This window comes from Protopterus annectens, chromosome 5.part0 (genome assembly GCF_019279795.1).
Source record: "Protopterus annectens isolate FY-2018-M chromosome 5.part0, PAN1.0, whole genome shotgun sequence".
NCBI lineage: Eukaryota > Metazoa > Chordata > Ceratodontiformes > Protopteridae > Protopterus > Protopterus annectens.
This window is the reverse complement of record NC_056735.1, coordinates 902,466,571-902,484,406: the sequence shown is the minus strand read 5'-3', so window position 1 is coordinate 902,484,406 and position 17,836 is coordinate 902,466,571.

Below are 17,836 nucleotides of genomic sequence, written 5' to 3'. Positions count from 1 at the left end.
GAGATCATCTACAAAACAATGGTAAAAACAGACATTCTGAACAAAACCAGAAGCTCTCAAGATATTATTGCTTTCCCATTCAGCCATGACCAAACTGACGTAGCTATTGGCACAAGAAGTGCCCATAGCTATGCCACTATATCAGAGGTCTGTAAATTAGACTTTAAAGAGCAAAATGTGTTTACTTGGCCTAAAGAAACTCAGAGGGATTCCACTTTGATTCCTCCTAGCAGTAAAGGTTCAATGATTAGAACCGGTAAGACTGTGGTTAATTTGCAATCAACTGATATAGTATCTCCCTCTTTAAGTGAAGTTTAAGTGAAATTTCAGTTTATGGAACACCGAAAGGGGAAGTGTCATCCAATAAAACATAATTGATTCAAGAAGGGAGGAGAGATACTGAGCCAGTAGTTCACAGAAAAATTATTCCAATCAATAGAGAGCAAGCATTTTTGGCTTTGCCTCTTCCTTTTTGGATGAAGCAGAAAGCATCAAAAGAAACTGTAGTGGAAGGAAGGAAAACGAAGTGAAAGCAGTCATTTCAGGACAGTCATTTAAAAACGCTGAAGAAGATGTGGCAATCTACAAACGACAGCTAGTTTGGAATATTTGGAAGAGACAATTGACTGAGAATGAACTTAAACTGCTTAGTAAAGGTTTGTCCTTTATTCCTGCTCAACGGGCTGATTTGGCTGATACTGTCATAGAATTAAGACTGTTTGTATGCAGTTTAGCTTTGAAATCTATGTTTCAAAATCAAAATGGAAATGACTGTGATAATGCTTGTGTTTTTAGAAAGCCTAGCACTTTCACCCCACATGTATCTTCAGCTTTAGAATTCTTCACTAAAGTTTGTGAGGACAAAATGTATGAATTACTAAGCGCTGCGGTAGCATTGTCGCCTCACAGTAAGACGTTGTCCAGTTCAATTCTCAGCTAGACCGTCTTCTGCGTGGAGACATGCGTGAATGGGCATACCTTTGTCGAAGGTTGTGCATCAGGGCTGGCAACTCGGCATGTAAAAATCTACTGCCAATCATTAGCGGACCGGAGTTCTGCTGTGGCAACCCCTAACTGGGAAAAGTCGAAAGACACAACAACAACAACAACAACTAAGCATGACTGAAAGGAGAAGAACATTTTTCAGTCTTAAAAAAGTGAGAGAGAAGCACTACATGACTTGCAGAATTGTGTTGATGTTGTAATTAGACCTGCAGATAAGGGACGGTCTATAGTGGTCATAGATAGATCATATTATTTCAGTTCTATGAATAATATGTTGAAGGATGATGATACGTATAGAATAGTTCATTCTGATAGTATTGAATTAATGAAAGAATGCTATATGAAGTCTATTATGAATTGTTTACAGGAAAATGTGATATCTAAAGAATTATTTCAATATTTTGTAGTATAATATTTCCTAATACTGAACTTACATGGTTTACCTAAAATACATAAAGACTCTAAAAAAAACCCGTTAAGACCTATTGTAGCAGGGGGAGGCTGGGTAACAGAACCAGTCTCGATTTATATAGAGAAATAGCTGAGACCTATATTAAATAATTATAATATAGTTCTTCATGATACTGAACAATTTCTTAATGATTTTTATAAGTTTCAGTCTGAAGCAAGGTTAACAGGGGAAGAGTATATGGTAACTTTAGATGTTGCATCTCTGTAATTCCTAATGACATAGGAATCAACTATGTATGTAGTTTTCTTATTAGAAATAATTATTTTTCAACTGAAAAAAATGACCTCATCTGCTTTTTACTGGAATTTGTACTGGAATTTAATGTTTTTGTGTTTGCTGATAGATGCTATTTCAAACCTCTGGCTTAGCTATGGGCACTTCTTGTGTCAATACTTATGCCAGTTTGGTCATGGCTGAATGGGAAAGCAATAATATCTTGGGAGCTTCTGGTTTTGTTCAGAATGTGTGTTTTTATCGTCGTTTTTGCAGACAATCTCTTTATTTTATGGGAAGGAGATTACTCTCATCTCTGCTATTTTGTCTTATATGTCAACAATAGCAGTAGTTTGGTAAAGTTTACTATGAAAAGCTCAATTCTGAATATAGATTTCCTGCTTTGCTAAGAGATGAGAATAAAAAGATTCATACTAGTAGGTTTAGGAAAGATTGTTATCAAAATTATTTACATCGTAATAGCATGCACCCCATCATATTTTTAAAAATATAGTAAATGATAGGGAAGAAGATTTGAAAAAAGGTCTTGAACAGTTTAGCACAGAGTTTTTAGAATGGGGGTATAAAGCTACAGAAGTAGAGTTAGCTTGCATTATTGCTAGGGATGGTAGAGCAGGGCGCGGGAAATTCTATTTCTCCACACCAGTCCATAAAAAGGATAGTAAAGGTTTTAGAAAGAATAATAATATCTCCTTTTGTATGACATACAGTAGTGAGAGCACAGATATTAGAAACATTATTAAGAGCAATTGGTATATCTTGAGGACTGATTCTCAGGTTGCCAAAGTCATAGGTGCTACTCCTAAATTTATTTATAAGAATAAAAAGTCCTTAAAACTTAAGTTATTTTATCCTGTAAATAGGACCATTGATAGAACCCCTTGAACAAATGCTGGCACCGAACAATGTAATAAATGTGCTTACTGTAAGTTTATAGATAATTCCAATGTCTTTACTCATCCTGAAACTGGGAAAATTTTTAATTTTAAGATTGTAGTTAATTGTGACACAAAGAATTTAGTATATCTAGCCTATTGTGTGTCATGTTCTGTTATTTATATAGGGAAAACTAACAGGTGGCTTACAGAGTGCATCAGAGACCAAATGTTTGTGCCCATAAAGGGCTTCAGTATATTGCTATTACTAAACATATTTTCCTGAATGGGGATGGTCACTGGTTTAAGTTCATAGGTTCATAGGTTCATAGGTGTGTACTAGGCTAATGGCCCTGGAGCCTTTACAAGCCTAGCCCATAGAAGTGCCCTGGCATCTTGCTTCCTGATGTTAGTTTCCAGTGCGTCTATCAAGTAGAACCACTGGAGTGATCCCCGAGGTGAACTTTCTATTACCCACCCACTCATCAAGATTTCTCTTGAAGAGGGACAGGTGCTCTGCTTGACATGTATGGGAAGTTTATTCCAGAGCATGAGCAGTATCTGGGTGAGGAACCTGTCCCTCCAGCATGTTCTGTAGATTGTGGTAATGAGTTTGAGGTCTCTGGAGCATGTGGTGCGAAGGGATTGGGATTTCATTATATGTAGCATTTCTAACAGAGCTGGGTCAGACATGGCTTTGTAAGTCAAGCTGAGATTGCCTCTAAGGAGGTGATATGAAACAGAGAATAGCTGGAGTCTTTTGAGTCTGTCCATGTTGGACCTGTAATGTTGTTTACTATTGCTGCAACTTTGTATCTCTATTTATCATGTACATGATGTGGAGCTTTTCTCCCCCAGCATCCGCTGAAAAAGGACCTGCGTCCAGTCGGAATTTCCCGGTAAACAAATGTAAATAAATAAATAAAATAATGTGTTTAATGCCTAGGATCCTCTTCATGAGGTACTTCTGTGGCCTCTCCAGCTGTTGCAGGTGTCCAGTGAGGTACATGCCAAATGGGGCATTATACTCAATGACTGGTCTAATGAGGGAAGCGTAGAGAGAGAGAGAGAGAGAGAGAGAGAGACAATGACCTCTTTCTTCCTGAATACAAAACCCTTGGTAATAAGATGTGTCAGAAGGACTTTCTGACCACAGTGGCAATGTGGTGGTTGAAGGAGAGGTTGCTGCCAACCTGCATCCCCAGATCTCTTATAACACATTCAGTGTTCAATGGGCTCCCATTGATGTGGAAATTAGTGGGAACTGAGTTTTTACCAAAGGGGATGATGATGCATTTTTTAGCATTAAGCTTCAGACCATGGTTAGGTCACCAGTCAGTTGTCTCAGTGAGTCCTTTCTGTAGGATGTCTGCATCGCTTGGGACATAAATAATGGCTCCCAGCTTGCAGTTGTCTGCAAACCTGGTCAGGCAGAGTCCCTTTGTGTTGGCCTGGACGTCTGAGAAGTAGATGTTGAACATGAGAGGACCCTGGACCGATCACTGTGGGACTCATGACTGGTCAGCAGTCTGACTCGGAGTCTGCTAATTTCACAGTGTGTGTTCTATCTGTGAGCCAGTTTGCAGCCCACCTAGTGATATAGGGGTTGATGCCTAGTTTGGTGTGTTTATCAATAATGCCTAAGTGAGGAATGGTATCAAAGGCCTTGGCCAGATTGAGGTAGGCTGTATGCACTGCCTTACCTTCATCCACGGTCATAGTGACTGACTCAAAGAAGTCAACCAGGTTGAGCCGGCATGATCTCCCTATCATAAAGTCAAATTGTATGGGGTCTAGAATTTGGAAATTTCCTATATCTTTGTTAATCAGGTCCATTATGATAAACTCTATAGTTTTACATATCAGACTTGTCTGGCTAATGGAGCAATAATTCCCTGGGTCTGTTGTCACTCCCCCTTTATGGAGAGGAGTGCCTGTAGCAGTGCATCATTTGGTAGGGACAAAGCCTGAGGTGAGGCTGTGACTGAACAGGGCACACAGATGTGGTACCAGTTTGCTTTATATTTCATGTAGAACATAGCCAGGGATATTACTGAGTCCCATGGAAGCTGTATTCATGCCATTGGACAATGCAGTTTTAACCTGTGCTGCAGTAATGCTGAGTGCCTGTCACTGATGAAGTTCAAGATGGCATAAGAAAAAGAGATTTAGTCAATGAAACTAAAAAAAAAGAGTTAAGATGGATCCTGCAGCTATTAGCACAAAGGGGACAGGCTTAAATGACTATGTGCCTCTGAAACCTGTATTGAAAGATAGGAAGCTTAAAAAGTGAATAGTATTATTTATTCTTATTTTTACATTTCTATGTTTTATTCTGATTTGATATTGTTTTCTTTTATTTTGCTTTCATATATTATGTTTTTTGATTTTGTTATTTGATGTAGTCTTTTTAAATAGACAAGGAATGTTGATTGGTTCTTTTTAATTGGATTCTATTAAGGTGTCTTATAGGTTCATAGGTTCATAGGTAGGTACTAGGCTATTGGCCCAAGGGCCTAAGTAAGCCTAGCCAACAAGGTTCCCTGGCTTACGCCACCAAACAAAGTTATTTTCCTGTACCACTGTCGAGCAGAGCCACAGAAGTGATCCTCGAGGTGTATTTCCTATTTCCCATTCACTCATCAAGATTTTTCTTGAAGAGTGCTAATGATGAACTTTGCTTGACATAGATGGGTAGCTTGTTCCAGAGTATGGGAAGTCTCTGGGACGGGAATCTATCCCTCCAACATGTCCTGTTTATTGTGGTGACAAGGTTTAGGACTCTAGAGCATGTAGCTCAGAGGGATTGGGATTTCTCTAGGTGTAGCATGTCCAACAGCTCTGGGTTTGACATAGCTTTATATGTTAGACAGAGATCACCTTGGAGTAGGTGACATGCTATGGAGTAAAACTGGAGTTTTTTGAGATGGTCAGTGCAGGGAATCTGTTTGAGGCCAGTAATCCTCTTTATGACGTACTCCTGTGGCCTTTCCAGCTACTGCAGATGTCTTGTGAGGTACATTCCAAAAGGGCGTTGTACTCTATAATGGGTCTAATGAGTGTCGAGTAGAGGGGAACAATGACCTCTTTTTTCCTGGTTGAGAACCCTTTTGTGATGAGGTGTGCCATGTAGAAGGACTACCTGACTTTTTGTGGCAATGTGATTATCAAAGGAGAGACTACTGTCCACCTGGGTTCCAAGGTCTCTTATCACACATTTGGTGTTAAGTAGGCTGCTACCTATGTGGTAGTTCATGGGTACAGAGTTTTTAACAAAGAGGATGACAATGCACTTTTTGGCATTGAGCTTGAGGCCATGGCTCTGACACCAGGCATCTGTCTCAGTGAGGCCCTTCTGTAGGATGTCCACATCATTTGGGGACTCGACTATGGCTCCTAGTTTGCAGTCATCTTTGAACTTCATTATAAGTGTCTTATATAAGGATCTTATATAAGTGTGTTTAAGTGTGATTATATCATATGGTCTGAAGAAGTGATCCTGATGATTGAGAAAGTGCTCACCATTCTGCATTAAAGTGTTTATACTTTTAAACATTCTGGAGTATGTTTTATCTGGTTTTAGTACTAGTGGTTTGTCTGCCATGGTTCTGTGCTTGGCTTGGCTTTCTTTGTGTTCAAAACCCAATATAGTCACAGTAATAAGCCTGTCAAGCTATTTAAAACAGTCAAATGTGAGCTGCTCTTACCCACAGCTCACTTACAATCAAAATATTGTCATTCTATCCTGGTGTACTCACAGCATCTAACTTAAGCTGCCATTTAATTTCCCATTGTAACAGTCTGTTTCTCCAATCATCTGAATATGTTCCCAGTTCAATTTGCTCCAAGATCAAGAAACTAAACTTTTTAAAATACATGCAAATGCTCGCATGTCTAGCCAAGGCACTTTTACTGTCATTGTGCCTAATGCTATAGTCATGCTGGTATATCCTCTTGTTTAGTGCGTTCTGGGTTTTATCCACATAAAAAGCACTGCATGAATCACAGGTATTCAAAATTGGTTCATGAAAGGTTGTTAGTGGATAAAAACATAGATGTATGTCATTAAACATATCATAGAAGTATAACATCACAGTAAATAATGTGACATACTTCTGGACTTGAACCGTTAATACAACGGCCTAAAGCAATCTTCAGACAAGTGATTCATGTCAACACTCCACATAGGAAGCTGCACATTATTACATCCAGAAGTCAAAGAACTGTTAGAGTAACTGCTGCAAAGTAATGCCTTTATTCTGCCATTATTATATATTCCAGTAGCACAGCATGTTTAAGCATCTTTGTGAGAGGGTAACTGGACTACTGCTGGTGATGGCAAGAACTAACTTTTTCCATGGCACATGAACAGCCATTCCATGTCACTGATTATTGATGCAAGATGCCAATGTCTGTGCAAAAGTTGAAGCAAAATAATTGAAGGATTTCTTATGGGACATTTCTGGCTATGCGTGCTATGTATGATTCTAATATGTGAAACATGGGTTGATAGAAAAGTGTTGAAAGGGGGGAGCAAGCAAAAGAGAGGACACAGGGGAAATAATAGAGGAATTTTCAGAAATGTAATGGGAGAGAACCATAGCTATCCACTTCTCACAACAGAAATTTAGAAGTGCAGCAAGACTTTGTGTATTTTGGGCTGTCACCATACCAAGCATAGGTAACAACAGCAAAATAACATTATACAGCCAATTGTACCAAATTATGTGTGTCACAAAGAGATATAGGTGAAGTGGAGAGCTATGTATGGGTTGTTATTTTTTTCTGGGACAGATGCCCGTTTTTTACTTATTTTTCTTTCCAAGAGTGAGAAATGTTGAGGAAGGTGCTTAGAAATGTGAGGGTCAGGTAGGAAGGTTGGTTGAGGAAGCAGGTGCAGATGTACTGGACAAACAAGACAGACAATGATGGTGATGGACACAAAAGGATGGAGGGTCACCATGACTGAGGATAGGTGGGGGTATCGGAGATGCTCCCATACCAAGTCTGAGAACAGTGAGAATCTATTACTCACACTCAGAACTGTCATCACTGTCTCCTGTCTCAGTCTCCTATGTCAGTGCTCAACATGGCATCATATTGGCAATGTGATAAAGCACCTTTTTAACACAGCCAATTCAGTCACCAAGGCCACTTTCCATAATGCCCTTTACCAGCCCTGTCAACTCAATGCCCTCCACCAGCCCTAACAGCTCTTGGTAGGTGACAGAAATCACCACCTCCACTATTTCTACTACTCCAGGAGGTAACCAGTGCATTAGCTGCCAGGGTAGAGCTACCAGATGTGGATAGGGCATGTAGGGTAGGAGTTGTAGAGGTAGCTCTGACAGCTTGTGACCCTAGATAGCTGGGTGTTGATGCTGCAACCTGTGGAGGGATGTTGGGCCAAACTGCAGTGGTCAGTCTACCACTCTGTGCTTCATGTCAGGTTTTGTAAGCAGACTTGTATGACAACAGAACATTTTAAGGCATATAAATTACCCCCCACAAAAAAAAAAAAAAAAAAAGAAAGAAAAAGAAATTGAGAGAGAAGGGATAGGGTGAGACAAAAAAGAGAAATAATTAGATCCATGGCATATCACATGACTATATAATTCTAGAAAATAAACAGCTATGATTATCCAGTCTATACACTTTTGGTACATCCAGGTATGATGGGAAGGTCTTACGTGGTTGCACCAATGATCAATTGCATTCCATGATATCATAAATACAACTATTTATTACATTTTTGTCGTACTGCATACAATTACAATAGTTATTAGGCTTACAGTAAGACCTGATGCATACATACCTTGTGCATCTCTGAGGCATGTTAACTTCCCTTGGTGTGCCTCATGGTTCACTGCAATGTCTCCAGCAGCTGTAAAAAACAAATAAAGACAAGAAGAGACATGGAAACATTTTGAAAAACAGTCTGGACTGGGTACTGTATTCTATATCATTTAATGCAGAAAGGTCAATATTCTTGCACAACTGTGGGATGTCAGCAGTCCTAAACTCATCCTCCCATTGGTTAAAGAGGTCCTTCTTGTGCTGTTTCAGGTCACTATAGTAGTGATAACAATTCTCCCATCATGGGATGCCAGTTGCACTGGAGACAGCCTTGGCTGCTCTGTTCTAAGCCTTGGTGTTATACTGAGACCCAGTATAATCCCTTGCAGCAGCCTACAGCTGTAGTGCTCCAAGAGGAATGCCATAAATATTCTAAAATCTTCATCACTCCATCTACATGCTCTATATTCAGCAGCATCATCTCCAATGCCAGCCATGCCTGTAGAAGTCAAGCAGCAACTCTAAATGTGAACCGGTGCCAAATTCCAATCTCTCATATAACGGCTAGTGTGCAAACATGCACAACCATGCCAACTGCATTTGTGTGATGATAAACACACAGAGGTATTTGTAAGCAAAGTGGAAGGTATTTTGTCAAACAGCAAAGAAGGTATGAAGCATTGCAATGAGATTTGCCTTGTGTGATGCTCAACATATTCACACTTTTTTCAAATGTTAATACTGTCAGCCTCAATGGCTTGCCTTGTTATCCTTTGTGTTTTGGATGTTAAATAGGATAACTTGGCACATATATGTCTGGAATTACACATTGTAAAAAGTTAGCTGACCAATGTGGGAATCGAACCTAAAGAAGAAGAAAATGCATAAATTCAATCAAGGTGATTATTTGTCACTGCTACAGGAGAACTGGTTTTCAAACATTTCATTACAAACAAACTGAATTATTTATGAATGGAGATTTACTTCAAATTGGCCAGTAGGTGTGTGACCTTAGGAAGTCCTGTGAAGTGTATTCCCATAAAAGAGGCAGTGTTACAGTTTGTGAATGTATGTCAGATGAATAGATGTGCAGGAGCTGATTAATACAGGTTCGGATATGTTACATACATACCTCACTGCACATTCTATCCTAAACACAGAGTTGGCCTGTGTGAGGAGAGAAGATGATTTTAACTTGCATATTCTGTCCATCATAGAAATGCGCATGCATTTTTATTCCCTTATCAAAAATATCCTGTTTAAACAATTACATGCATTCAGTATGCCAGTGATGATGTATGCTACTTACAAATATTAATTTATGAAACCATTAATGAGACATGCATTGCAATAAACATAATTATGATAGCCATTTGTATGTAGTGTTACTTTCCTGATCAAAGTGCTGTTAGATTAGGGGATGCATTCCTCTTCATTCTACACCCAACTTTAATCTAACAAGGTTGTACAGATTTTGGGAAAAGGAGCAATTTAAGTTTTGATCAACTAAAATACTTTTTTTCCTGAGGCTGTGTGACTTAGTTGTCAGAATATTTATGTAGTGAGGTGTGGTAGGCAGTACTCCCCATCAGGATGTAAGAAGAGGTTGCCATCCTGCAAAAGCAAGATATAATCAGTTTTAGTTGATTTCCTAATAACTCTGTCAGTTTTGCAAAGTCAATAATTTATTTTTACTTTCAACTTCAGTAGTTTTTATCTTTTAACACTGTTTGTTTGGCATACCATGAATGAAAGCACATTATGATGCAATATCACCAAATGGGTACTTGTCAGTTACATGTTTATTCAATAGATTGATGTCATTACATGAATAGTAAAAGTTCAAACTGTCATAAATTTGTTTACTTTAGTAACTGAATATGGCACTTTAAATATCAGTATTAGGTTCCTTCATTGCTGCCTATTGCATCTTTCAGTGAAATAAGAACTATTAGCTCAAATTTTACACAATGTTATAGTTCACATAGAATAATTTAAACTTACTTCTTTTCACTGGAACTGTTGAGTAAATATAAAGCATTATGAAAAAGTGAATAATATTTTGTATGTGAAAAAATAATAAAACAAATGCATGCATGAAGCATGATGACCAAAGACTTTCTTTCAACAAAATCAGAACATAGAAGTAATTAAGAAAGGAAAACAAGTAGCTTTATTTTTGTTGGAGACTTGTATGCTATACTTTCCAATGTAGGAGTACACAACCCATAGGTAGGTAGGTTAGGTTAGGTTCATACTAGGCTAACTGCCCTTGCGAGCCATTTAAAGCCTAGCCAATTATCCCTTGTGAGACTCAAACCCTGCACCTTGAGTTTATAAGGCAAACACCTTAACCATTAGGCCACCCTCTGGCTGTATTAACACATGGCATAAACTAAAAATACTAATTCCATTGTAATGCCACCTTAAATTGAAGGGAGTAGTTTGTTTTGCTGGAAAACCAAATATTCCATCTGTCTCTAAAGCAGTGCAACATTTGACTTAAAATATTTAGTTTATGGAAATGTTCGATCTAGCTCTTATAGTGGGACTATATTATGTCAACAAAACAGCATTACAGTGAATGCCGTTTCGCTGACACACATAGACCGAAATCAGAAAAGACCAAAAGCTCAGGTCAGTGATTTCTTTCCTAGAGAAAGAAATTGCTTGGCCTGAGCCCTGACACTGCCCTTTGCCCCACTGTAGTGCAATCTCGGAGTTGGTATATTTAGTTAGGGGGAGTGTGGGGGGTGAAGCCCCCCACTTTGTAATGTTTTAAGTGGTATGTTGTGTTTTGTTGGTTCAAAATTTTTTTCCATTGGAAAAAATCGGTGAACTGAGGTTTCACTCTTGTAAGATTTCGTTATGTCTGCAGGGTTGAAACATTCATGGAAAAGAAATTACTTTGTATTTTATTCAAAAATATATTTCATGCGTTGTTAATATTACTTTGTCAATATATAGCTTCATTTTCATAATACTTTATGCATTTAATTTGCTTATGTAGTAAGTATAAAATTTTATTTTTTCATAACATTCACTACCATATGCTTGCTTTTGTGAAGAAGAAAATGGTTTTGTAATAAAATTGTAAGTCTTCAATACTTTTTTAATGTACATGGAGACATTTGTTCTGACTTACATAATGCAGCCTTGCTTTATTTTGACTATAAGTCATATAATATCCATGAAAGTTGAATGCTCTGTTCCTTGCTTCTAGGGGACTAAATGTTAATCTGTTGAAAAAAAAGTAAATTTTATACTTTGGAATTGTTATGTCTGCTACAATGTGCTATGTTACTAGGCCTCATTAAAAAAATGCTTGTTTGATATTATTGTCAGATGGCTGCATGATAATTCAAACTTTATGTACTGGAATTTCTATAAGTGAGGTACATGTACTCACATTTTTGTCTTGTGCTCCTTAAAATTTAGTGAAGCACTAATATTAAAAATATAGTAACCATTTGTAACTGAGGTGCTGACAGATTATGTCAGTTTCAAACTGGTTTCAAAAGATATTGCATACTGTACTAAAATGTAAAAAAATACATGTATGTCATCTTCCTCACAAAGAATAATTATTTACAACCATTTCTTGCATTTGGTATGAATTGATTTAGAAATTAGAATGTCATTTTCTGATGCTATATAAAAAGTTTTGAAACCTTTTTTTTTCTATCTACGTATTCAATAGGAAGAAAAAATTTCTAATATTTTCCCACTGGAATCGTACATTTTTGCTAATTGTTCTAAGCTAAAACGTAAGACCCTTTTCTACTATTCTGCATGTGGTAGAAGTAGGCATATTACTAAATGTATTTATTTTTCTCTTTCTTTTGCATTTTTGTAGACTTTTGTGACATCATTTTGGAGGCTGTAATGAGTCAATCAAATACAAAAGCAAGATTAAGTGCTAAATATCTTTCATACATCATTTACAATAACAGAACTTTATGTTGGAGGTATTGGTTAAATGTTAAAAATCTGAGGATCCATTTTCTTTTTAGCCTAGGCCATAGTTTGGAATAAAGTATATTTTCATTATATTAATTTTGGCAGTAACATTTTAAAATATTCAATCATATCTGGTTTGTAATGGAAACAGCTGCCAGTGACATAAAATTAGCTTCATTTGTTCATGGAACTATTATAATAATTAAACATTTTTTGCTATACATTAAGACATTGGGATCTTTTTTCTTCTGTTCTGCTTGCAGTTGAATTCATGCAACATAATCTATTTTTTACCCTAGTTTTTAGATTTCTGTAGTCTTTTTATGGTATACTTTTGCTTGAACTGTTGAGACAACCAAATGCTAAAGCAACTATATATTTGGACTTGGAAAATTATGCCTATTTGCATCTATTACAGTATCAGTACCTTAGACTGGAGGTACTGACAATAATCTTTTGAAAAAAAATAGATCTGTTATTTTTTTTTTTATCTTGGACTCACTTTGATATGAAATATACTTTATTTTAATCCTGTAGGCAAAATTTGGAAATATTTCAAAAAATATCCGGTTATACTGGAAACAGCTGCAAATTATCTGAAATTAGCTGCATTTGTTCATGAACCTAGTCTAGTAATTAGACATGTTTAGAAACAAGTGAAGCACTTTCAACCCATCTGGTAAAGGAACATACCATTTTGATATGGAAAGACTACGAACAATCAAACTTTTCAATTGTCCCTGTTTTGTAGGGACACCTCTAATGTTTCTCAAAGTTTTGTTCCATTTCCTCTAAAAATGGAAACTATTTTGAGAATTTCTAAGATAATAGTGCCAACATTTAAAATATAAATCGAAAATAAAAACGATCCAGCAGAGTTAATGCTCAGCAGAAAAACGGCAAACAAGAATAAAAATTGAACAAACAACTGCTGTGCAACGCAATGAAGGGTACCAGTAAGTTTATGCTCCAGAAACCACAAGATGTAACGAGTAGTAAAAAATAAAAGTCAATCTTGCGAAGGAAGAATTTAATTTATTAAACAGGTTAGCGCTTTCGCAATAGCTTCATCAGACCTTTGATAACAAAACACATCACATCTCGGTCATTTAAATACATTAAAAGGCGCCAAAAGCTATCAACACTTTAAAGGTGTAGCACTCATAAAACCACATAAGGTAAACATGACTATAAAATATATATATTTGTCATTGTATACACTTAAAATAAACAGTTCATGAAGATATATAAACATAAAAACAAAAATGAAAATAAAAGAATATATAACATATATGTAAACATTAAAACTTAGTATACCTAATGTATACCCTGTCATCATTAATTCTTTAACCTCCTTGATTTAAGTATGGGACGTAATGGAACCTTCCCATTCAAGCCTGGTATCTGATCAGCCCTAAACTTGATTATCCAGTGGATCTCTCTGGTCTCGGTGTAATTCCTAATGTCTCCTCTCCTATGTGTCTTGGAGATCTGTTCCAGTACCCTGAACCTAAACTGATGTGCTGACCCCTCATCCTTGGTGTGCTTAGCCAGGGCAATGACAAATATATATATTTTATAGTCATGTTTACCTTATGTGGTTTTATGAGTGCTACACCTTTAAAGTGTTGATAGTTTTTGGCGCCTTTTAATGTATTTAAATGACCAAGATGTGATGTGTTTTGTTATCAAAGGTCTGATGAAGCTATTGCGAAAGCGCTAACCTGTTTAATAAATTAAATTCTTCCTTCGCAAGATTGACTGTTATTTTTTTACTACTCGTTACATCTTGTGGTTTTTGGAGCATAAACTCACTGGTACCCTTCATTGCATTGCACAGCAGTTGTTTGTTCAACATTTAAAATATGTCCCTAATTTGGAGCCTTTTCCTGAGTTATTTTCTGCTTTGTTTCAAATTCTGTTGGTAAACGTTGAGAGTTCTGAGAACAATGATTTGGTACAGAGTCTCTCATGAAAATAAATACATATCTATCAAATATGCTTTAATATATACATATATATATATATATATATATATATATATATATATATATATATATATATATATGAATTATAAATAGGAAAAATCCTTCTGCAACATATGAACACAGTTCCGTGCTCCCCCACTCTTCAAGCTCCTAAAACTATGCAACTTTGCACCAAAACACATTTTCAGTTATAGCTCTTAAAATATGTGAATTGCAACCCTTACATCTTAAAGTTAGACATCATTTCCTACTTTAAATTCAGACTGCAGCTCAAAGCATGCTTCCCAAGTGCAGAAACTTCCAGGCTGAACATATAACTTAACCTAACCTTTCTTACTCTTCCCTCTCATTCCTTCTATGTATTCCTCATCCTTTTTATGAGATTATAATGCAAGACCCACTTTCTTTGACACTTATATTGTAACCACTTTACCAATGCTATATATTTTCTTTGTTTTTCTTTTTATGGGTAGAATGTAAGACCTTCTGAACTGCATTGTATAGGTTCATAGGTTCATAGGTAGGTACTAGGCTATCAGCCCTAGGGCCTATACAAGCCCAGCCAAAAAGGTACCCTGGCTTTTGCCACCCAAGAAAATTATGTTCATGTGCCACTGTCAAGCAGAGCCACAGAGGTGATCCCCAGGGTGAATTTCCTATTTCCTATCCAATCATAAAGATTTTTCTTGAAGAGGGCTAATGAGGAGCTTTGTTTGATACAGATAGGTAGTTTATTCCAGAGTATGAGAAGCCTCTAGGACAGGAATCTATCCCTCTGGCATGTTCTGTTTATTGTGGTGAAAAGGTTTAGGTCCCTAGAGCATGTAGCTAGGTGGGATTGGGATTTCTTTAAGTGGAGCATGTTCAACAGCTCTGCGTTTGACAGCTTTGTATGTTAGGCAGAGATCACCTCTAAGTAGGCGATATCCGACAGAGTAAAGCTGGAGTTTTTTGAGAAGGTCTGTGTAGGGCATCTGTTTGAGGCTGGTAATCCTCTTTGTGAGGTATTTCTGTGGCCTTTCCAGTTACTGTAGATGTCTTGTGAGGTACATACCAAAAGGGGCATTGTACTCTATAATGGGTCTAATGAGTGATGAGTAGAGGGGTACAATGATCTCTTTTTTTCTGGATGAGAAACCTTTTGTGATGAGGTGTGCCATGTAGAAGGATTTCCTGACTACTGTGGCGATGTGATTATCAAAGGAGAGACTACTGTGCACCTGTGTCCCAAGGTCTCTTGTCACACTTTCAGTGTTAAGTATACTACCGCCTATGTTGTAGTTCATGGGTACAAAGTTTTTACCAAAGGGGATGACAATGCAATTTTTGACATTGAGCTTGCGGCCATGGCTTTGACACCAGGCATCTGTCTCACTGAGGCCCTTTTGTAGGATGTCCGCATCGTTAGGAGTTTTGATTATGGCTCCTAGCAAACTTTGTTAGCCAAAGACCTTCTGTGTTAGCCTGTACTTCAGAGTAGTAGATACCAAACAGGAGAGGACCCAGGACTGAACTCTGTGGTACTCCACTTGCCACTGGTCTGAAGTCAGATTTGGAGTCTTCTACTTTCACAGTGTGGGTTCTCTCAGTAAGCCAGTTGGCAACCCATCTTGTGACATAGGGATTTATACCTAGTTTAGTGAGTTTATCTATAATTCCAGAGTGGGGGTTGGTGAAAGCCTTGGCAAGATCTAGCTAGGCTGTGTGAACCACCTTATCTTTGTCTACGGCTTTGGTGACTGCTTCAAAGAAGTCTGTCAGGTTTATGAGACATGATCTGCCTTTTACAAACCTGAACTGGGTGGTGTCCAGAGACTGGAGATTACCAATGTCTTTGTTTATAAGTTCCATGATGATACGTTCCATGGCCTTGCAGACCAGGCTTGTCAGGCTAATGGGGGCGGTAGTTCCTGGGATCCGTGGTGGCTCCCCCTTTGAGGAATGGGATAACCGTCGCTGTGCACCATTCAGCAGGCACAAAGCCTGAGGTGAGGCTATGATTGAACATGGTACTTATGTGGGGTGCCAGTTTGTTCTGTAGTTTGGGTAGAATGCAGCCTAGGATGTTGTACACTGAACAGTTCTTTGGTTCTCTTTCTTAGCTATTAGGTTTGAAAACTATATTTTTCTTTTTATTCTGCCACAAAAAAAATTCTGCTTTTGCTACTTTCTATAAATATTGTGTAATTTCATTTTTAACTCAGTTCTGTGTATTCACTTATACCGTGCCTTTAATTGCTAACCAATGCACTATCCCAGTAAACAAAATTGTACAGAATAAAATAAGTTTATATGCTATCATAAATGGATATCATATCACACTAGCCTTAACTATGACTTGATTTCTTTTAATATTTTTCTAACAGAGAAATGTACTAGAAGGTGATATCTGCTGAGTCCAATGAGTTGTATATTCATTTAACACCTGGTATTAAAATTTTCTCCTATAATATAAAGCCCTTCAAATATTTCTAAGGATTAGTCCTATAAAGGTATTGTAGAAGCAGGACTCCTTTCACTGAGAATGTTCTATTTTTTTCAACCTTAGAAGTGGTTAACTAAAATATTGACATCAAACTTTCTTCAATAACATAAAAGAATATACATCCAAGCAGTACACTTTGCTCTAAGAATCTACACCTGGTATCTATTAGACAGGTAAATTCTTACCTTAACAAAAGTAGTAGAATTTATTTTAAACTGAAGACTTAAAAGATTTTAACAAAAATATTGTTTGGTATATTTTACACATTGTAGTAGCTTTTATTGCATCTCTCTATGCAGTCTCCAGGATTATATACACTATATTATGATATTAGGAACTTTAAAGCTTCAAAAGCAAAAAGAAGAAAAAATGAAGTATGGTAAATGTCAGACTTAAAAACCAAAAAAGCATAAAACTGAAGGATGAAACTGCATGAAATTAAGCATACAAAACTTTAATGACTCTGCTTTTTGTCAATACAGACATTGTCAGAATTAAAACACCACCTTTGTCAAGAATATTTAAATACAAAACATCCAATCACAATAATATTCAATTAAATTAGACAATAAAAGAATACAGCTAACAACACTCTCACCTTCACAATCCCAAAGCTACAACAGGATACCAAATGTAGTTCTCTTCAAAGAATAATAAACTATGTACTAAAAAAGAGCAATTTATTCTTCTAGCACCTCGGTGTGACCACCTTCATGGAATAAAAAGTTACAAAAAAACACTACATATATATTACACTTCTACTCACATCACATTAATTAATTAAACAATTAACCTTTAACGTAAGCACTTCCAATTCATTTAATTATTTAAACCTTTGGGAATCAGTGTATTATACTTTAAAATATAAATACTTTCTTTATACAATCATTTTTGTTTCAATGACTCATCTGTACCATCCATGCATTCAATTTGTTCTAAATTTGTACATTGTAATAAATCAGCATTACTTTCATGAAGTGCTTTAAAATGCATAGCAATCATTTTCTCTTCTCTAGTGAAG